Here is a 22,809-nt window from a genome sequence, read left to right as displayed (position 1 = left end):
AACCAGGAAACAGAGTCAAAGTAGAACCAGCAATTGAGTTAAAGTAGAACCAGTAACAGGGTTAAAGTAGACCTAGCAACAGAGTTAAAGTAGAACCAGCAACAGAGTTAAAGTAGAACCAGCAACAGAGTTAAAGTAGAACCAGGAAACAGAGTTAAAGTATACCTAGCAACAGAGTCAAAGTAGACCTAGCAACAGAGTTAGAGTAGACCTAGCAACAGAGTTAAAGTAGACCTAGCAACAGAGTTAAAGTAGAACCAGCAACAGAGTTAAAGTAGAACCAGGAAACAGAGTCAAAGTAGAACCAGGAAACAGAGTTAAAGTAGAACCAGGAAACAGAGTTAAAGTAGAACCAGGAAACAGAGTTAAAGTAGAACCCGGAAACAGAGTTAAAGTAGAACCAGGAAACAGAGTTAAAGTAGAACCAGGAAACAGAGTTAAAGTAGAACCAGGAAACAGAGTTAAAGTAGAACCAGGAAACAGAGTTAAAGTAGAACCAGGAAACAGAGTTAAAGTAGAACCAGGAAACAGAGTCAAAGTAGAACCAGGAAACAGAGTTAAACTATACCTAGCAACAGAGTCAAAGTAGACCTAGCAACCGAGTTAAAGTAGACCTAGCAACAGAGTTAAAGTAGAACCAGCAACAGAGTAAAGTAGAACCAGCAACAGAGTTAAAGTAGAACCAGGAAACAGAGTCAAAGTAGAACCAGCAATTGAGTTAAAGTAGAACCAGCAACTGAGTTAAAGTAGACCTAGCAACAGAGTTAAAGTAGAACCAGCAACAGAGTTAAAGGAGAACCAGCAACAGAGTTAAAGTAGAACCAGCAACAGCGTTAAAGTAGAACCAGGAAACAGAGTCAAAGTAGAACCAGGAAACAGAGTCAAAGTAGAACCAGCACCAGAGTTAAAGTAGACCTAGCAACAGAGTCAAAGTAAAACCAGCAACAGAGTTAAAGTAGAACCAGGAAAGAGAGTCAAAGTAGAACCAGCAACAGAGTTAAAGTAGAACCAGCAACAGAGTTAAAGTAGAACCAGGAAACAGAGTTAAAGTATACCTAGCAACAGAGTCAAAGTAGACCTAGCAACAGAGTTAAAGTAGACCTAGCAACAGAGTTAAAGTAGACCTAGCAACAGAGTTAAAGTAGAACCAGCAACAGAGTTAAAGTAGAACCAGGAAACAGAGTTAAAGTAGAACCAGGAAACAGAGTCAAAGTAGAACCAGGAAACAGAGTTAAACTATACCTAGCAACAGAGTCAAAGTAGACCTAGCAACCGAGTTAAAGTAGACCTAGCAACAGAGTTAAAGTAGACCTAGCAACAGAGTTAAAGTAGACCTAGCAACAGAGTTAAAGTAGACCTAGCAACAGAGTCAAAGTAGAACCAGCAACAGAGGAAAAGTAGAACCAGCAACAGAGTAAAGTAGAACCAGGAAACAGAGTTAAAGTAGAACCAGGAAACAGAGTCAAAGTAGAACCAGCACCAGAGTTAAAGTAGAACCAGCAACAGAGTAAAGTAGAACCAGGAAACAGAGTCAAAGTAGAACCAGCGCCAGAGTTAAAGTAGACCTAGCAACAGAGTTAAAGTAGACCTAGCAACAGAGTCGAAGTAGAACCAGCAACAGAGTTAAAGTAGAACCAGCAACAGAGTTAAAGTAGAACCAGCAACAGAGTAAAGTAGAACCAGCAACAGAGTAAAGTAGAACCAGAAAACAGAGTCAAAGTAGAACCAGCACCAGTCAAAGTAGACCTAGCAACAGAGTCAAAGTAGACCTAGCAACAGAGTCAAAGTAGAACCAGCAACAGAGTTAAAGTAGACCTAGCAACAGAGTTAAAGTAGAACCAGCAACAGAGTTAAAGTAGAACCAGGAAACAGAGTCAAAGTAGAACCAGCAACAGAGTTAAAGTAGAACCAGGAAACAGAGTCAAAGTAGAACCAGCAATTGAGTTAAAGTAGAACCAGCAACAGAGTTAAAGTAGACCTAGCAACAGAGTTAAAGTAGACCTAGCAACAGAGTTAAAGTAGAACCAGCAACAGAGTTAAAGTAGAACCAGGAAACAGAGTCAAAGTAGAACCAGGAAACAGAGTTAAAGTAGAACCAGCAACAGAGTTAAAGTAGAACCAGCAACAGAGTTAAAGTAGAACCAGGAAACAGAGTTAAAGTATACCTAGGAACAGAGTCAAAGTAGACCTAGCAACAGAGTTAAAGTAGACCTAGCAACAGAGTTAAAGTAGACCTAGCAACAGAGTTAAAGTAGAACCAGCAACAGAGTTAAAGTAGAACCAGGAAACAGAGTCAAAGTAGAACCAGGAAACAGAGTTAAAGTAGAACCAGCAACAGAGTTAAAGTAGAACCAGGAAACAGAGTCAAAGTAGAACCAGCAATTGAGTTAAAGTAGAACCAGCAACAGAGTTAAAGTAGAACCAGGAAACAGAGTTAAAGTATACCTAGAAACAGAGTCAAAGTAGACCTAGCAACAGAGTTAAAGTAGACCTAGCAACAGAGTTAAAGTAGACCTAGCAACAGAGTTAAAGTAGAACCAGCAACAGAGTTAAAGTAGAACCAGGAAACAGAGTCAAAGTAGAACCAGGAAACAGAGTTAAAGTAGAACCAGGAAACAGAGTTAAAGTAGAACCAGGAAACAGAGTTAAAGTAGAACCAGGAAACAGAGTTAAAGTAGAACCAGGAAACAGAGTTAAAGTAGAACCAGGAAACAGAGTTAAAGTAGAACCAGCAACAGAGTTAAAGTAGAACCAGCAACAGAGTTAAAGTAGAACCAGGAAACAGAGTTAAAGTATACCTAGCAAAAGAGTCAAAGTAGACCTAGCAACAGAGTTAAAGTAGACCTAGCAACAGAGTTAAAGTAGACCTAGCAACAGAGTTAAAGTAGAACCAGCAACAGAGTTAAAGTAGAACAGAAAACAGAGTCAAAGTAGAACCAGCACCAGAGTCAAAGTAGACCTAGCAACAGAGTCAAAGTAGACCTAGCAACAGAGTCAAAGTAGAACCAGCAACAGAGTTAAAGTAGACCTAGCAACAGAGTTAAAGTAGAACCAGCAACAGAGTTAAAGTAGAACCAGCAACAGAGTTAAAGTAGAACCAGGAAACAGAGTCAAAGTAGAACCAGGAAACAGAGTTAAAGTAGAACCAGGAAACAGAGTCAAAGTAGAACCAGGAAACAGAGTTAAAGTAGAACCCGGAAACAGAGTTAAAGTAGAACCAGGAAACAGAGTTAAAGTAGAACCAGCAACAGAGTTAAAGTAGAACCAGGAAACAGAGTTAAAGTAGAACCAGGAAACAGAGTTAAAGTAGAACCAGGAAACAGAGTTAAAGTAGAACCAGGAAACAGAGTCAAAGTAGAACCAGGAAACAGAGTTAAACTATACCTAGCAACAGAGTCAAAGTAGACCTAGCAACCGAGTTAAAGTAGACCTAGCAACCGAGTTAAAGTAGACCTAGCAACAGAGTTAAAGTAGACCTAGCAACAGAGTTAAAGTAGATCTAGCAACAGAGTTAAAGTAGAACCAGCAACCGAGTTAAAGTAGAACCAGCAACAGAGTAAAGTAGAACCAGCAACAGAGTTAAAGTAGAACCAGGAAACAGAGTCAAAGTAGAACCAGCAATTGAGTTAAAGTAGAACCAGCAACTGAGTTAAAGTAGACCTAGCAACTGAGTTAAAGTAGACCTAGCAACAGAGTTAAAGGAGAACCAGCAACAGAGTTAAAGTAGAACCAGCAACAGCGTTAAAGTAGAACCAGGAAACAGAGTCAAAGTAGAACCAGGAAACAGAGTCAAAGTAGAACCAGCACCAGAGTTAAAGTAGACCTAGCAACAGAGTCAAAGTAAAACCAGCAACAGAGTTAAAGTAGAACCAGGAAAGAGAGTCAAAGTAGAACCAGCAACAGAGTTAAAGTAGAACCAGCAACAGAGTTAAAGTAGAACCAGGAAACAGAGTTAAAGTATACCTAGCAACAGAGTCAAAGTAGACCTAGCAACAGAGTTAAAGTAGACCTAGCAACAGAGTTAAAGTAGACCTAGCAACAGAGTTAAAGTAGAACCAGCAACAGAGTTAAAGTAGAACCAGAAAACAGAGTCAAAGTAGAACCAGCACCAGAGTCAAAGTAGAACCAGCACCAGAGTCAAAGTAGACCTAGCAACAGAGTCAAAGTAGACCTAGCAACAGAGTCAAAGTAGAACCAGCAACAGAGTTAAAGTAGACCTAGCAACAGAGTTAAAGTAGAACCAGCAACAGAGTTAAAGTAGAACCAGCAACAGAGTTAAAGTAGAACCAGCAACAGAGTTAAAGTAGAACCAGGAAACAGGGTCAAAGTAGAACCAGCAATTGAGTTAAAGTAGAACCAGTAAAAGAGTTAAAGTAGACCTAGCAACAGAGTTAAAGTAGAACCAGCAACAGAGTTAAAGTAGAACCAGCAACAGAGTTAAAGTAGAACCAGGAAACAGAGTTAAAGTATACCTAGCAACAGAGTCAAAGTAGACCAAGCAACAGAGTTAGAGTAGACCTAGCAACAGAGTTAAAGTAGACCTAGCAACAGAGTTAAAGTAGAACCAGCAACAGAGTTAAAGTAGAACCAGGAAACAGAGTCAAAGTAGAACCAGGAAACAGAGTTAAAGTAGAACCAGGAAACAGAGTTAAAGTAGAACCAGGAAACAGAGTTAAAGTAGAACCAGGAAACAGAGTTAAAGTAGAACCAGGAAACAGAGTTAAAGTAGAACCAGCAACAGAGTTAAAGTAGAACCAGGAAACAGAGTTAAAGTAGAACCAGGAAACAGAGTTAAAGTAGAACCAGGAAACAGAGTTAAAGTAGAACCAGGAAACAGAGTTAAAGTAGAACCAGGAAACAGAGTCAAAGTAGAACCAGGAAACAGAGTTAAACTATACCTAGCAACAGAGTCAAAGTAGACCTAGCAACCGAGTTAAAGTAGACCTAGCAACAGAGTTAAAGTAGACCTAGCAACAGAGTTAAAGTAGACCTAGCAACAGAGTTAAAGTAGATCTAGCAACAGAGTTAAAGTAGAACCAGCAACAGAGTTAAAGTAGAACCAGCAACAGAGTAAAGTAGAACCAGCAACAGAGTTAAAGTAGAACCAGGAAACAGAGTCAAAGTAGAACCAGCAATTGAGTTAAAGTAGAACCAGCAACTGAGTTAAAGTAGACCTAGCAACAGAGTTAAAGTAGAACCAGCAACAGAGTTAAAGGAGAACCAGCAACAGAGTTAAAGTAGAACCAGCAACAGAGTAAAGTAGAACCAGGAAACAGAGTCAAAGTAGAACCAGGAAACAGAGTTAAAGTATACCTAGCAACAGAGTCAAAGTAGACCTAGCAACAGAGTTAAAGTAGACCTAGCAACAGAGTTAAAGTAGACCTAGCAACAGAGTTAAAGTAGAACCAGCAACAGAGTTAAAGTAGAACCAGAAAACAGAGTCAAAGTAGAACCAGCACCAGAGTCAAAGTAGAACCAGCACCAGAGTCAAAGTAGACCTAGCAACAGAGTCAAAGTAGACCTAGCAACAGAGTCAAAGTAGACCTAGCAACAGAGTCAAAGTAGAACCAGCAACAGAGTCAAAGTAGACCTAGCAACAGAGTTAAAGTAGAACCAGCAACAGAGTTAAAGTAGAACCAGCAACAGAGTTAAAGTAGAACCAGCAACAGAGTTAAAGTAGAACCAGGAAACAGAGTCAAAGTAGAACCAGCAATTGAGTTAAAGTAGAACCAGTAACAGAGTTAAAGTAGACCTAGCAACAGAGTTAAAGTAGAACCAGCAACAGAGTTAAAGTAGAACCAGCAACAGAGTTAAAGTAGAACCAGCAACAGAGTTAAAGTAGAACCAGCAACAGAGTTAAAGTAGAACCAGGAAACAGAGTTAAAGTATACCTAGCAACAGAGTCAAAGTAGACCTAGCAACAGAGTTAGAGTAGACCTAGCAACAGAGTTAAAGTAGACCTAGCAACAGAGTTAAAGTAGAACCAGCAACAGAGTTAAAGTAGAACCAGGAAACAGAGTCAAAGTAGAACCAGGAAACAGAGTTAAAGTAGAACCAGGAAACAGAGTTAAAGTAGAACCAGGAAACAGAGTTAAAGTAGAACCAGGAAACAGAGTTAAAGTAGAACCAGCAACAGAGTTAAAGTAGAACCAGGAAACAGAGTTAAAGTAGAACCAGGAAACAGAGTTAAAGTAGAACCAGGAAACAGAGTTAAAGTAGAACCAGGAAACAGAGTTAAAGTAGAACCAGGAAACAGAGTCAAAGTAGAACCAGGAAACAGAGTTAAACTATACCTAGCAACAGAGTCAAAGTAGACCTAGCAACCGAGTTAAAGTAGACCTAGCAACAGAGTTAAAGTAGACCTAGCAACAGAGTTAAAGTAGACCTAGCAACAGAGTTAAAGTAGATCTAGCAACAGAGTTAAAGTAGAACCAGCAACAGAGTTAAAGTAGAACCAGCAACAGAGTAAAGTAGAACCAGCAACAGAGTTAAAGTAGAACCAGGAAACAGAGTCAAAGTAGAACCAGCAATTGAGTTAAAGTAGAACCAGCAACTGAGTTAAAGTAGACCTAGCAACAGAGTTAAAGTAGAACCAGCAACAGAGTTAAAGGAGAACCAGCAACAGAGTTAAAGTAGAACCAGCAACAGAGTAAAGTAGAACCAGGAAACAGAGTCAAAGTAGAACCAGGAAACAGAGTTAAAGTATACCTAGCAACAGAGTCAAAGTAGACCTAGCAACAGAGTTAAAGTAGACCTAGCAACAGAGTTAAAGTAGACCTAGCAACAGAGTTAAAGTAGAACCAGCAACAGAGTTAAAGTAGAAGCAGAAAACAGAGTCAAAGTAGAACCAGCACCAGAGTCAAAGTAGACCTAGCAACAGAGTCAAAGTAGACCTAGCAACAGAGTCAAAGTAGAACCAGCAACAGAGTTAAAGTAGACCTAGCAACAGAGTTAAAGTAGAACCAGCAACAGAGTTAAAGTAGAACCAGCAACAGAGTTAAAGTAGAACCAGCAACAGAGTTAAAGTAGAACCAGGAAACAGAGTCAAAGTAGAACCAGCAATTGAGTTAAAGTAGAACCAGTAACAGAGTTAAAGTAGACCTAGCAACAGAGTTAAAGTAGAACCAGCAACAGAGTTAAAGTAGAACCAGCAACAGAGTTAAAGTAGAACCAGGAAACAGAGTTAAAGTATACCTAGCAACAGAGTCAAAGTAGACCTAGCAACAGAGTTAGAGTAGACCTAGCAACAGAGTTAAAGTAGACCTAGCAACAGAGTTAAAGTAGAACCAGCAACAGAGTTAAAGTAGAACCAGGAAACAGAGTCAAAGTAGAACCAGGAAACAGAGTTAAAGTAGAACCAGGAAACAGAGTTAAAGTAGAACCAGGAAACAGAGTTAAAGTAGAACCAGGAAACAGAGTTAAAGTAGAACCAGGAAACAGAGTTAAAGTAGAACCAGCAACAGAGTTAAAGTAGAACCAGGAAACAGAGTTAAAGTAGAACCAGCAACAGAGTTAAAGTAGAACCAGCAACAGAGTTAAAGTAGAACCAGCAACAGAGTTAAAGTAGAACCAGGAAACAGAGTAAAGTATACCTAGCAACAGAGTCAAAGTAGACCTAGCAACAGAGTTAGAGTAGACCTAGCAACAGAGTTAAAGTAGACCTAGCAACAGAGTTAAAGTAGAACCAGCAACAGAGTTAAAGTAGAACCAGGAAACAGAGTCAAAGTAGAACCAGGAAACAGAGTTAAAGTAGAACCAGGAAACAGAGTTAAAGTAGAACCAGGAAACAAAGTTAAAGTAGAACCAGGAAACAGAGTTAAAGTAGAACCAGGAAACAGAGTTAAAGTAGAACCAGGAAACAGAGTTAAAGTAGAACCAGGAAACAAAGTTAAAGTAGAACCAGGAAACAGAGTTAAAGTAGAACCAGGAAACAGAGTTAAAGTAGAACCAGCAACAGAGTTAAAGTAGAACCAGGAAACAGAGTTAAAGTAGAACCAGGAAACAGAGTTAAAGTAGACCTAGCAACAGAGTTAAAGTAGACCTAGCAACAGAGTTAAAGTAGACCTAGCAACAGAGTTAAAGTAGAACCAGCAACAGAGTAAAGTAGAACCAGCAACAGAGTTAAAGTAGAACCAGGAAACAGAGTCAAAGTAGAACCAGCAATTGAGTTAAAGTAGAACCAGCAACTGAGTTAAAGTAGACCTAGCAACAGAGTTAAAGTAGAACCAGCACCAGAGTTAAAGTAGAACCAGGAAACAGAGTCAAAGTAGAACCAGCAATTGAGTTAAAGTAGAACCAGCAATAGAGTTAAAGTAGAACCAGGAAACAGAGTTAAAGTATACCTAGGAACAGAGTCAAAGTAGACCTAGCAACAGAGTTAAAGTAGACCTAGCAACAGAGTTAAAGTAGACCTAGCAACAGAGTTAAAGTAGAACCAGCAACAGAGTCAAAGTAGAACCAGGAAACAGAGTCAAAGTAGAACCAGGAAACAGAGTTAAAGTAGAACCAGGAAACAGAGTTAAAGTAGAACCAGGAAACAGAGTTAAAGTAGAACCAGGAAACAGAGTTAAAGTAGAACCAGGAAACAGAGTTAAAGTAGAACCAGCAACAGAGTTAAAGTAGAACCAGCAACAGAGTTAAAGTAGAACCAGGAAACAGAGTTAAAGTATACCTAGCAAAAGAGTCAAAGTAGACCTAGCAACAGAGTTAAAGTAGACCTAGCAACAGAGTTAAAGTAGACCTAGCAACAGAGTTAAAGTAGAACCAGCAACAGAGTTAAAGTAGAACAGAAAACAGAGTCAAAGTAGAACCAGCACCAGAGTCAAAGTAGACCTAGCAACAGAGTCAAAGTAGACCTAGCAACAGAGTCAAAGTAGACCTAGCAACAGAGTCAAAGTAGAACCAGCAACAGAGTTAAAGTAGACCTAGCAACAGAGTTAAAGTAGAACCAGCAACAGAGTTAAAGTAGAACCAGCAACAGAGTTAAAGTAGAACCAGCAACAGAGTTAAAGTAGAACCAGGAAACAGAGTCAAAGTAGAACCAGCAATTGAGTTAAAGTAGAACCAGTAACAGGGTTAAAGTAGACCTAGCAACAGAGTTAAAGTAGAACCAGCAACAGAGTTAAAGTAGAACCAGCAACAGAGTTAAAGTAGAACCAGGAAACAGAGTTAAAGTATACCTAGCAACAGAGTCAAAGTAGACCTAGCAACAGAGTTAGAGTAGACCTAGCAACAGAGTTAAAGTAGACCTAGCAACAGAGTTAAAGTAGAACCAGCAACAGAGTTAAAGTAGAACCAGGAAACAGAGTCAAAGTAGAACCAGGAAACAGAGTTAAAGTAGAACCAGGAAACAGAGTTAAAGTAGAACCAGGAAACAGAGTTAAAGTAGAACCCGGAAACAGAGTTAAAGTAGAACCAGGAAACAGAGTTAAAGTAGAACCAGCAACAGAGTCAAAGTAGAACCAGGAAACAGAGTTAAAGTAGAACCAGGAAACAGAGTTAAAGTAGAACCAGGAAACAGAGTTAAAGTAGAACCAGGAAACAGAGTCAAAGTAGAACCAGGAAACAGAGTTAAACTATACCTAGCAACAGAGTCAAAGTAGACCTAGCAACCGAGTTAAAGTAGACCTAGCAACAGAGTTAAAGTAGACCTAGCAACAGAGTTAAAGTAGACCTAGCAACAGAGTTAAAGTAGATCTAGCAACAGAGTTAAAGTAGAACCAGCAACAGAGTTAAAGTAGAACCAGCAACAGAGTAAAGTAGAACCAGCAACAGAGTTAAAGTAGAACCAGGAAACAGAGTCAAAGTAGAACCAGCAATTGAGTTAAAGTAGAACCAGCAACTGAGTTAAAGTAGACCTAGCAACAGAGTTAAAGTAGAACCAGCAACAGAGTTAAAGGAGAACCAGCAACAGAGTTAAAGGAGAACCAGGAACAGCGTTAAAGTAGAACCAGGAAACAGAGTCAAAGTAGAACCAGGAAACAGAGTCAAAGTAGAACCAGCACCAGAGTTAAAGTAGACCTAGCAACAGAGTCAAAGTAAAACCAGCAACAGAGTTAAAGTAGAACCAGGAAAGAGAGTCAAAGTAGAACCAGCAACAGAGTTAAAGTAGAACCAGCAACAGAGTTAAAGTAGAACCAGGAAACAGAGTTAAAGTATACCTAGCAACAGAGTCAAAGTAGACCTAGCAACAGAGTTAAAGTAGACCTAGCAACAGAGTTAAAGTAGACCTAGCAACAGAGTTAAAGTAGAACCAGCAACAGAGTTAAAGTAGAACCAGGAAACAGAGTTAAAGTAGAACCAGGAAACAGAGTCAAAGTAGAACCAGGAAACAGAGTTAAACTATACCTAGCAACAGAGTCAAAGTAGACCTAGCAACCGAGTTAAAGTAGACCTAGCAACAGAGTTAAAGTAGACCTAGCAACAGAGTTAAAGTAGACCTAGCAACAGAGTTAAAGTAGATCTAGCAACAGAGTTAAAGTAGAACCAGCAACAGAGTTAAAGTAGAACCAGCAACAGAGTAAAGCAGAACCAGCAACAGAGTTAAAGTAGAACCAGGAAACAGAGTCAAAGTAGAACCAGCAATTGAGTTAAAGTAGAACCAGCAACAGAGTTAAAGTAGACCTAGCAACAGAGTTAAAGTAGAACCAGCAACAGAGTTAAAGGAGAACCAGCAACAGAGTTAAAGTAGAACCAGCAACAGCGTTAAAGTAGAACCAGGAAACAGAGTCAAAGTAGAACCAGGAAACAGAGTCAAAGTAGAACCAGCACCAGAGTCAAAGTAGAACCAGCACCAGAGTCAAAGTAGACCTAGCAACAGAGTCAAAGTAGACCTAGCAACAGAGTCAAAGTAGACCTAGCAACAGAGTCAAAGTAAAACCAGCAACAGAGTTAAAGTAGAACCAGGAAAGAGAGTCAAAGTAGAACCAGCAACAGAGTTAAAGTAGAACCAGGAAACAGAGTTAAAGTATACCTAGCAACAGAGTCAAAGTAGACCTAGCAACAGAGTTAAAGTAGACCTAGCAACAGAGTTAAAGTAGACCTAGCAACAGAGTTAAAGTAGAACCAGCAACAGAGTTAAAGTAGAACCAGAAAACAGAGTCAAAGTAGAACCAGCACCAGAGTCAAAGTAGAACCAGCACCAGAGTCAAAGTAGACCTAGCAACAGAGTCAAAGTAGACCTAGCAACAGAGTCAAAGTAGACCTAGCAACAGAGTCAAAGTAGAACCAGCAACAGAGTTAAAGTAGACCTAGCAACAGAGTTAAAGTAGAACCAGCAACAGAGTTAAAGTAGAACCAGAAAACAGAGTCAAAGTAGAACCAGCACCAGAGTCAAAGTAGAACCAGCACCAGAGTCAAAGTAGACCTAGCAACAGAGTCAAAGTAGACCTAGCAACAGAGTCAAAGTAGACCTAGCAACAGAGTCAAAGTAGACCTAGCAACAGAGTTAAAGTAGAACCAGCAACAGAGTTAAAGTAGAACCAGCAACAGAGTTAAAGTAGAACCAGCAACAGAGTTAAAGTAGAACCAGGAAACAGAGTTAAAGTAGAACCAGCAATTGAGTTAAAGTAGAACCAGTAAGAGTTAAAGTAGACCTAGCAACAGAGTTAAAGTAGAACCAGGAAACAGAGTCAAAGTAGAACCAGGAAACAGAGTTAAAGTACAACCAGGAAACAGAGTTAAAGTAGAACCAGGAAACAGAGTTAAAGTAGAACCAGGAAACAGAGTTAAAGTAGAACCAGCAACAGAGTTAAAGTAGAACCAGGAAACAGAGTTAAAGTAGAACCAGGAAACAGAGTTAAAGTAGAACCAGGAAACAGAGTTAAAGTAGAACCAGGAAACAGAGTCAAAGTAGAACCAGGAAACAGAGTTAAACTATACCTAGCAACCGAGTTAAAGTAGAACCAGCAACCGAGTTAAAGTAGACCTAGCAACAGAGTTAAAGTAGACCTAGCAACAGAGTTAAAGTAGAACCAACAACAGAGTAAAGTAGAACCAGCAACAGAGTTAAAGTAGAACCAGGAAACAGAGTCAAAGTAGAACCAGCAATTGAGTTAAAGTAGAACCAGCAACTGAGTTAAAGTAGACCTAGCAACAGAGTTAAAGTAGAACCAGCAACAGAGTTAAAGGAGAACCAGCAACAGAGTTAAAGTAGAACCAGCAACAGAGTAAAGTAGAACCAGGAAACAGAGTCAAAGTAGAACCAGGAAAAAGAGTCAAAGTAGAACCAGCACCAGAGTTAAAGTAGACCTAGCAACAGAGTCAAAGTAAAACCAGCAACAGAGTTAAAGTAGAACCAGGAAAGAGAGTCAAAGTAGAACCAGCAACAGAGTTAAAGTAGAACCAGCAACAGAGTTAAAGTAGAACCAGGAAACAGAGTTAAAGTATACCTAGCAACAGAGTCAAAGTATACCTAGCAACAGAGTTAAAGTAGACCTAGCAACAGAGTTAAAGTAGACCTAGCAACAGAGTTAAAGTAGAACCAGCAACAGAGTTAAAGTAGAACCAGAAAACAGAGTCAAAGTAGAACCAGGAAACAGAGTTAAAGTATACCTAGCAACAGAGTCAAAGTAGACCTAGCAACAGAGTTAGAGTAGACCTAGCAACAGAGTTAAAGTAGACCTAGCAACAGAGTTAAAGTAGAACCAGCAACAGAGTTAAAGTAGAACCAGGAAACAGAGTCAAAGTAGAACCAGGAAACAGAGTTAAAGTAGAACCAGGAAACAGAGTTAAAGTAGAACCAGGAAACAAAGTTAAAGTAGAACCAGGAAACAGAGTTAAAGTAGAACCAGGAAACAGAGTTAAAGTAGAACCAGCAACAGAGTTAAAGTAGAACCAGGAAACAGAGTTAAAGTAGAACCAGGAAACAGAGTTAAAGTAGAACCAGGAAACAGAGTTAAAGTAGAACCAGGAAACAGAGTTAAAGTAGAACCAGGAAACAGAGTCAAAGTAGAACCAGGAAACAGAGTTAAACTATACCTAGCAACAGAGTCAAAGTAGAACTAGCAACCGAGTTAAAGTAGACCTAGCAACAGAGTTAAAGTAGACCTAGCAACAGAGTTAAAGTAGACCTAGCAACAGAGTTAAAGTAGATCTAGCAACAGAGTTAAAGTAGAACCAGCAACAGAGTTAAAGTAGAACCAGCAACAGAGTAAAGTAGAACCAGCAACAGAGTTAAAGTAGAACCAGGAAACAGAGTCAAAGTAGAACCAGCAATTGAGTTAAAGTAGAACCAGCAACTGAGTTAAAGTAGACCTAGCAACAGAGTTAAAGTAGAACCAGCAACAGAGTTAAAGGAGAACCAGCAACAGAGTTAAAGTAGAACCAGCAACAGAGTAAAGTAGAACCAGGAAACAGAGTCAAAGTAGAACCAGGAAACAGAGTCAAAGTAGAACCAGCAACAGAGTTAAAGTAGAACCAGCAACAGAGTTAAAGTAGAACCAGCAACAGAGTTAAAGTAGAACCAGCAAACGAGTTAAAGTAGAACCAGCAACAGAGTTAAAGTAGAACCAGCAAAAGAGTTAAAGTAGAACCAGGAAACAGAGTTAAAGTAGAACCAGCAACAGAGTAAAGTAGAACCAGGAAACAGAGTTAAAGTAGAACCAGGAAACAGAGTCAAAGTAGAACCAGCACCAGAGTTAAAGTAGAACCAGCAACAGAGCAAAGTAGAACCAGGAAACAGAGTCACAGTAGAACCAGCACCAGAGTTAAAGTAGACCTAGCAACAGAGTTAAAGTAGACCTAGCAACAGAGTCAAAGTAGAACCAGCAACAGAGTTAAAGTAGAACCAGCAACAGAGTAAAGTAGAACCAGCAACAGAGTAAAGTAGAACCAGGAAACAGAGTTAAAGTAGAACCAGAAAACAGAGTCAAAGTAGAACCAGCACCAGAGTCAAAGTAGACCTAGCAACAGAGTCAAAGTAGACCTAGCAACAGAGTCAAAGTAGAACCAGGAAACAGAGTCAAAGTAGAACCAGGAAACAGAGTTAAAGTAGAACCAGGAAACAGAGTTAAAGTAGAACCAGGAAACAGAGTTAAAGTAGAACCAGGAAACAGAGTCAAAGTAGAACCAGGAAACAGAGTTAAACTATACCTAGCAACAGAGTCAAAGTAGACCTAGCAACCGAGTTAAAGTAGACCTAGCAACAGAGTTAAAGTAGACCTAGCAACAGAGTTAAAGTAGAACCAGCAACAGAGTTAAAGTAGAACCAGGAAACAGAGTCAAAGTAGAACCAGGAAACAGAGTAAAAGTAGAACCAGCACCAGAGTTAAAGTAGACCTAGCAACAGAGTCAAAGTAAAACCAGCAACAGAGTTAAAGTAGAACCAGGAAAGAGAGTCAAAGTAGAACCAGCAACAGAGTTAAACTATACCTAGCAACAGAGTCAAAGTAGACCTAGCAACCGAGTTAAAGTAGACCTAGCAACAGAGTTAAAGTAGACCTAGCAACAGAGTTAAAGTAGAACCAGCAACAGAGTTAAAGTAGAACCAGGAAACAGAGTCAAAGTAGAACCAGGAAACAGAGTAAAAGCAGAACCAGCACCAGAGTTAAAGTAGACCTAGCAACAGAGTCAAAGTAAAACCAGCAACAGAGTTAAAGTAGAACCAGGAAAGAGAGTCAAAGTAGAACCAGCAACAGAGTTAAAGTAGGACCAGTAACAGAGTTAAAGTAGACCTAGCAACAGAGTTAAAGTAGACCTAGCAACAGAGTTAAAGTAGATCTAGCAACAGAGTTAAAGTAGAACCGGCAACAGAGTTAAAGTAGAACCAGGAAAAAGAGTCAAAGTAGAACCAGCACCAGAGTTAAAGTATACCTAGCAACAGAGTCAAAGTATACCTAGCAACAGAGTTAAAGTAGACCTAGCAACAGAGTTAAAGTAGACCTAGCAACAGAGTTAAAGTAGAACCAGCAACAGAGTTAAAGTAGAACCAGAAAACAGAGTCAAAGTAGAACCAGGAAACAGAGTTAAAGTATACCTAGCAACAGAGTCAAAGTAGACCTAGCAACAGAGTTAGAGTAGACCTAGCAACAGAGTTAAAGTAGACCTAGCAACAGAGTTAAAGTAGAACCAGCAACAGAGTTAAAGTAGAACCAGGAAACAGAGTCAAAGTAGAACCAGGAAACAGAGTTAAAGTAGAACCAGGAAACAGAGTTAAAGTAGAACCAGGAAACAAAGTTAAAGTAGAACCAGGAAACAGAGTTAAAGTAGAACCAGGAAACAGAGTTAAAGTAGAACCAGCAACAGAGTTAAAGTAGAACCAGGAAACAGAGTTAAAGTAGAACCAGGAAACAGAGTTAAAGTAGAACCAGGAAACAGAGTTAAAGTAGAACCAGGAAACAGAGTTAAAGTAGAACCAGGAAACAGAGTCAAAGTAGAACCAGGAAACAGAGTTAAACTATACCTAGCAACAGAGTCAAAGTAGAACTAGCAACCGAGTTAAAGTAGACCTAGCAACAGAGTTAAAGTAGACCTAGCAACAGAGTTAAAGTAGACCTAGCAACAGAGTTAAAGTAGATCTAGCAACAGAGTTAAAGTAGAACCAGCAACAGAGTTAAAGTAGAACCAGCAACAGAGTAAAGTAGAACCAGCAACAGAGTTAAAGTAGAACCAGGAAACAGAGTCAAAGTAGAACCAGCAATTGAGTTAAAGTAGAACCAGCAACTGAGTTAAAGTAGACCTAGCAACAGAGTTAAAGTAGAACCAGCAACAGAGTTAAAGGAGAACCAGCAACAGAGTTAAAGTAGAACCAGCAACAGAGTAAAGTAGAACCAGGAAACAGAGTCAAAGTAGAACCAGGAAACAGAGTCAAAGTAGAACCAGCACCAGAGTTAAAGTAGACCTAGCAACAGAGTCAAAGTAAAACCAGCAACAGAGTTAAAGTAGAACCAGGAAAGAGAGTCAAAGTAGAACCAGCAACAGAGTTAAAGTAGAACCAGCAACAGAGTTAAAGTAGAACCAGGAAATAGAGTTAAAGTATACCTAGCAACAGAGTCAAAGTAGACCTAGCAACAGAGTTAAAGTAGACCTAGCAACAGAGTTAAAGTAGACCTAGAACAGAGTTAAAGTAGACCTAGCAACAGAGTTAAAGTAGAACCAGGAAACAGAGTCAAAGTAGAACCAGCACCAGAGTTAAAGTAGACCTAGCAACAGAGTCAAAGTAGAACCAGCAACAGAGTCAAAGTAGAACCAGCAACAGAGTTAAAGTAGACCTAGCAACAGAGTTAAATTAGAACCAGCAACAAAGTTAAAGTAGAACCAGGAAACAGAGTCAAAGTAGAACCAGCAAACGAGTTAAAGTAGAACCAGCAACAGAGTTAAAGTAGAACCAGCAACAGAGTTAAAGTAGAACCAGCAACAGAGTTAAAGTAGAACCAGCAAACGAGTTAAAGTAGAACCAGCAACAGAGTTAAAGTAGAACCAGCAAAAGAGTTAAAGTAGAACCAGGAAACAGAGTTAAAGTAGAACCAGCAACAGAGTAAAGTAGAACCAGGAAACAGAGTTAAAGTAGAACCAGGAAACAGAGTCAAAGTAGAACCAGCACCAGAGTTAAAGTAGAACCAGCAACAGAGCAAAGTAGAACCAGGAAACAGAGTCACAGTAGAACCAGCACCAGAGTTAAAGTAGACCTAGCAACAGAGTTAAAGTAGACCTAGCAACAGAGTCAAAGTAGAACCAGCAACAGAGTTAAAGTAGAACCAGCAACAGAGTAAAGTAGAACCAGCAACAGAGTAAAGTAGAACCAGGAAACAGAGTTAAAGTAGAACCAGAAAACAGAGTCAAAGTAGAACCAGCACCAGAGTCAAAGTAGACCTAGCAACAGAGTCAAAGTAGACCTAGCAACAGAGTCAAAGTAGAACCAGGAAACAGAGTCAAAGTAGAACCAGGAAACAGAGTTAAAGTAGAACCAGGAAACAGAGTTAAAGTAGAACCAGGAAACAGAGTTAAAGTAGAACCAGGAAACAGAGTCAAAGTAGAACCAGGAAACAGAGTTAAACTATACCTAGCAACAGAGTCAAAGTAGACCTAGCAACCGAGTTAAAGTAGACCTAGCAACAGAGTTAAAGTAGACCTAGCAACAGAGTTAAAGTAGAACCAGCAACAGAGTTAAAGTAGAACCAGGAAACAGAGTCAAAGTAGAACCAGGAAACAGAGTAAAAGTAGAACCAGCACCAGAGTTAAAGTAGACCTAGCAACAGAGTCAAAGTAAAACCAGCAACAGAGTTAAAGTAGAACCAGGAAAGAGAGTCAAAGTAGAACCAGCAACAGAGTTAAACTATACCTAGCAACAGAGTCAAAGTAGACCTAGCAACCGAGTTAAAGTAGACCTAGCAACAGAGTTAAAGTAGACCTAGCAACAGAGTTAAAGTAGAACCAGCAACAGAGTTAAAGTAGAACCAGGAAACAGAGTCAAAGTAGAACCAGGAAACAGAGTAAAAGCAGAACCAGCACCAGAGTTAAAGTAGACCTAGCAACAGAGTCAAAGTAAAACCAGCAACAGAGTTAAAGTAGAACCAGGAAAGAGAGTCAAAGTAGAACCAGCAACAGAGTTAAAGTAGGACCAGTAACAGAGTTAAAGTAGACCTAGCAACAGAGTTAAAGTAGACCTAGCAACAGAGTTAAAGTAGATCTAGCAACAGAGTTAAAGTAGAACCGGCAACAGAGTTAAAGTAGAACCAGGAAAAAGAGTCAAAGTAGAACCAGCACCAGAGTTAAAGTAGACCTAGCAACAGAGTTATAATTGGACCTAGCAACAGAGTCAAAGTAGAACCAGCAACAGAGGTAAAGTAGAACCAGCAAGAGAGTAAAGTAGAACCAGCAACAGAGTTAAAGTAGAACCAGGAAACAGAGTCAAAGTAGAACCAGCAATTGAGTTAAAGTAGAACCAGCAACTGAGTTAAAGTAGACCTAGCAACAGAGTTAAAGTAGAACCAGCAACAGAGTTAAAGGAGAACCAGCAACAGAGTTAAAGTAGAACCAGCAACAGAGTAAAGTAGAACCAGGAAACAGAGTTAAAGTAGAACCAGGAAACAGAGTTAAAGTAGAACCAGGAAACAGAGTTAAAGTAGAACCAGCACCAGAGTTAAAGTAGAACCAGCACCAGAGTTAAAGTAGAACCAGGAAACAGAGACAAAGTAGAACCAGGGAACAGAGTCAAAGTAGAACCAGCAACTGAGTTAAAGTAGACCTAGCAACAGAGTCAAAGTAGAACCAGCAACAGAGTCAAAGTAGAACCAGCAACAGAGTTAAAGTAGACCTAGCAACAGAGTTAAAGTAGAACCAGGAAACAGAGTCAAAGTAGAACCAGGAAACAGAGTTAAAGTAGAACCAGCAATTGAGTTAAAGTAGAACCAGCAACAGAGTTAAAGTAGAACCAGCAACAGAGTTAAAGTAGAACCAGCAACAGAGTTAAAGTAGAACCAGCAACAGAGTTAAAGTAGAACCAGCAACAGAGTTAAAGTAGAACCAGGAAACAGAGTTAAAGTAGAACCAGCAACAGAGTTAAAGTAGAACCAGGAAACAGAGTTAAAGTAGAACCAGGAAACAGAGTTAAAGTAGAACCAGGAAACAGAGTTAAAGTAGAACCAGGAAACAGAGTTAAAGTAGAACCAGGAAACAGAGTCAAAGTAGAACCAGGAAACAGAGTTAAACTATACCTAGCAACAGAGTCAAAGTAGAACTAGCAACCGAGTTAAAGTAGACCTAGCAACAGAGTTAAAGTAGACCTAGCAACAGAGTTAAAGTAGACCTAGCAACAGAGTTAAAGTAGATCTAGCAACAGAGTTAAAGTAGAACCAGCAACAGAGTTAAAGTAGAACCAGCAACAGAGTAAAGTAGAACCAGCAACAGAGTTAAAGTAGAACCAGGAAACAGAGTCAAAGTAGAACCAGCAATTGAGTTAAAGTAGAACCAGCAACTGAGTTAAAGTAGACCTAGCAACAGAGTTAAAGTAGAACCAGCAACAGAGTTAAAGGAGAACCAGCAACAGAGTTAAAGTAGAACCAGCAACAGAGTAAAGTAGAACCAGGAAACAGAGTCAAAGTAGAACCAGGAAACAGAGTCAAAGTAGAACCAGCACCAGAGTTAAAGTAGACCTAGCAACAGAGTTAAAGTAGACCTAGCAACAGAGTTAAAGTAGACCTAGAACAGAGTTAAAGTAGACCTAGCAACAGAGTTAAAGTAGAACCAGGAAACAGAGTCAAAGTAGAACCAGCACCAGAGTTAAAGTAGACCTAGCAACAGAGTCAAAGTAGAACCAGCAACAGAGTCAAAGTAGAACCAGCAACAGAGTTAAAGTAGACCTAGCAACAGAGTTAAATTAGAACCAGCAACAAAGTTAAAGTAGAACCAGGAAACAGAGTCAAAGTAGAACCAGCAAACGAGTTAAAGTAGAACCAGCAACAGAGTTAAAGTAGAACCAGCAACAGAGTTAAAGTAGAACCAGCAACAGAGTTAAAGTAGAACCAGCAAACGAGTTAAAGTAGAACCAGCAACAGAGTTAAAGTAGAACCAGCAAAAGAGTTAAAGTAGAACCAGGAAACAGAGTTAAAGTAGAACCAGCAACAGAGTAAAGTAGAACCAGGAAACAGAGTTAAAGTAGAACCAGGAAACAGAGTCAAAGTAGAACCAGCACCAGAGTTAAAGTAGAACCAGCAACAGAGCAAAGTAGAACCAGGAAACAGAGTCACAGTAGAACCAGCACCAGAGTTAAAGTAGACCTAGCAACAGAGTTAAAGTAGACCTAGCAACAGAGTCAAAGTAGAACCAGCAACAGAGTTAAAGTAGAACCAGCAACAGAGTAAAGTAGAACCAGCAACAGAGTAAAGTAGAACCAGGAAACAGAGTTAAAGTAGAACCAGAAAACAGAGTCAAAGTAGAACCAGCACCAGAGTCAAAGTAGACCTAGCAACAGAGTCAAAGTAGACCTAGCAACAGAGTCAAAGTAGAACCAGGAAACAGAGTCAAAGTAGAACCAGGAAACAGAGTTAAAGTAGAACCAGGAAACAGAGTTAAAGTAGAACCAGGAAACAGAGTTAAAGTAGAACCAGGAAACAGAGTCAAAGTAGAACCAGGAAACAGAGTTAAACTATACCTAGCAACAGAGTCAAAGTAGACCTAGCAACCGAGTTAAAGTAGACCTAGCAACAGAGTTAAAGTAGACCTAGCAACAGAGTTAAAGTAGAACCAGCAACAGAGTTAAAGTAGAACCAGGAAACAGAGTCAAAGTAGAACCAGGAAACAGAGTAAAAGTAGAACCAGCACCAGAGTTAAAGTAGACCTAGCAACAGAGTCAAAGTAAAACCAGCAACAGAGTTAAAGTAGAACCAGGAAAGAGAGTCAAAGTAGAACCAGCAACAGAGTTAAACTATACCTAGCAACAGAGTCAAAGTAGACCTAGCAACCGAGTTAAAGTAGACCTAGCAACAGAGTTAAAGTAGACCTAGCAACAGAGTTAAAGTAGAACCAGCAACAGAGTTAAAGTAGAACCAGGAAACAGAGTCAAAGTAGAACCAGGAAACAGAGTAAAAGCAGAACCAGCACCAGAGTTAAAGTAGACCTAGCAACAGAGTCAAAGTAAAACCAGCAACAGAGTTAAAGTAGAACCAGGAAAGAGAGTCAAAGTAGAACCAGCAACAGAGTTAAAGTAGGACCAGTAACAGAGTTAAAGTAGACCTAGCAACAGAGTTAAAGTAGACCTAGCAACAGAGTTAAAGTAGATCTAGCAACAGAGTTAAAGTAGAACCGGCAACAGAGTTAAAGTAGAACCAGGAAAAAGAGTCAAAGTAGAACCAGCACCAGAGTTAAAGTAGACCTAGCAACAGAGTTATAATTGGACCTAGCAACAGAGTCAAAGTAGAACCAGCAACAGAGGTAAAGTAGAACCAGCAAGAGAGTAAAGTAGAACCAGCAACAGAGTTAAAGTAGAACCAGGAAACAGAGTCAAAGTAGAACCAGCAATTGAGTTAAAGTAGAACCAGCAACTGAGTTAAAGTAGACCTAGCAACAGAGTTAAAGTAGAACCAGCAACAGAGTTAAAGGAGAACCAGCAACAGAGTTAAAGTAGAACCAGCAACAGAGTAAAGTAGAACCAGGAAACAGAGTTAAAGTAGAACCAGGAAACAGAGTTAAAGTAGAACCAGGAAACAGAGTTAAAGTAGAACCAGCACCAGAGTTAAAGTAGAACCAGCACCAGAGTTAAAGTAGAACCAGGAAACAGAGACAAAGTAGAACCAGGGAACAGAGTCAAAGTAGAACCAGCAACTGAGTTAAAGTAGACCTAGCAACAGAGTCAAAGTAGAACCAGCAACAGAGTCAAAGTAGAACCAGCAACAGAGTTAAAGTAGACCTAGCAACAGAGTTAAAGTAGAACCAGGAAACAGAGTCAAAGTAGAACCAGGAAACAGAGTTAAAGTAGAACCAGCAATTGAGTTAAAGTAGAACCAGCAACAGAGTTAAAGTAGAACCAGCAACAGAGTTAAAGTAGAACCAGCAACAGAGTTAAAGTAGAACCAGCAACAGAGTTAAAGTAGAACCAGCAACAGAGTTAAAGTAGAACCAGGAAACAGAGTTAAAGTAGAACCAGCAACAGAGTTAAAGTAGAACCAGGAAACAGAGTTAAAGTAGAACCAGCAACAGAGTTAAAGTAGAACCAGGAAACAGAGTTAAAGTAGAACCAGGAAACAGAGTTAAAGTAGAACCAGGAAACAGAGTTAAAGTAGAACCAGGAAAAAGAGTTAAAGTAGAACCAGGAAACAGAGTCAAAGTAGAACCAGCAACAGAGTTAAAGTATACCTACCAAAAGAGTCAAAGTAGACCTAGCAACAGAGTCAAAGTAGACCTAGCAACAGAGTTAAAGTAGACCTAGCAACAGAGTTAAAGTAGAACCAGCAACAGAGTTAAAGTAGAACCAGGAAACAGAGTCAAAGTAGAACCAGGAAACAGAGTAAAAGTAGAACCAGCACCAGAGTTAAAGTAGACCTAGCAACAGAGTTAAAGTAGAACCAGCAACAGAGTTAAAGTAGTACCAGGAAACAGAGTCAAGGTAGAACCAGCAACAGAGTTAAAGTAGACCTAGCAACAGAGTTAAAGTAGACCTAGCACCAGAGTTAAAGTAGATCTAGCAACAGAGTTAAAGTAGAACCAGCAACAGAGTTAAAGTAGAACCAGGAAAAAGAGTCAAAGTAGAACCAGCACCAGAGTTAAAGTAGACCTAGCAACAGAGTCAAAGTAGACCTAGCAACAGAGTCAAAGTAGAACCAGCAACAGAGTCAAAGTAGAACCAGCAACAGAGTAAAGTAGAACCAGGAAACAGAGTTAAAGTAGAACCAGGAAACAGAGTCAAAGTAGAACCAGGAAACAGAGTTAAAGTAGAACCAGCAATTGAGTTAAAGTAGAACCAGCAATTGAGTTAAAGTAGAACCAGCAACAGAGTTAAAGTAGAACCAGCAACAGAGTTAAAGTAGAACCAGCAAACGAGTTAAAGTAGACCTAGCAACAGAGTTAAAGTAGAACCAGCAACAGAGTTAAAGGAGAACCAGCAACAGAGTTAAAGTAGAACCAGCAACAGAGTAAAGTAGAACCAGGAAACAGAGTTAAAGTAGAACCAGGAAACAGAGTTAAAGTAGAACCAGGAAACAGAGTTAAAGTAGAACCAGGAAACAGAGTTAAAGTAGAACCAGGAAACAGAGTCAAAGTAGAACCAGGAAAGAGTCAAAGTAGAACCAGGAAACAGAGTCAAAGTAGAACCAGCACCAGAGTTAAAGTAGACCTAGCAACAGAGTCAAAGTAGAACCAGCAACAGAGTTAAAGTAG

The 22,809-nt window shown here is 39.7% G+C and overlaps 1 protein-coding gene across 2 annotated transcripts in view; it reads right to left on the bottom strand.

The window, feature by feature from the left end:
* Nucleotides 1-22,809, bottom strand: part of frs2a (fibroblast growth factor receptor substrate 2a) — an 82,825-nt gene that overhangs the window by 23,733 nt on the left and 36,283 nt on the right. The gene's annotated exons all lie outside the window — the stretch shown is intronic.

This window comes from Telmatherina bonti (assembly GCF_933228915.1).
Source record: "Telmatherina bonti genome assembly, chromosome: 2".
Taxonomy (NCBI): domain Eukaryota; kingdom Metazoa; phylum Chordata; class Actinopteri; order Atheriniformes; family Telmatherinidae; genus Telmatherina; species Telmatherina bonti.
This window is presented reverse-complemented; position numbering and strand designations above follow the sequence as displayed.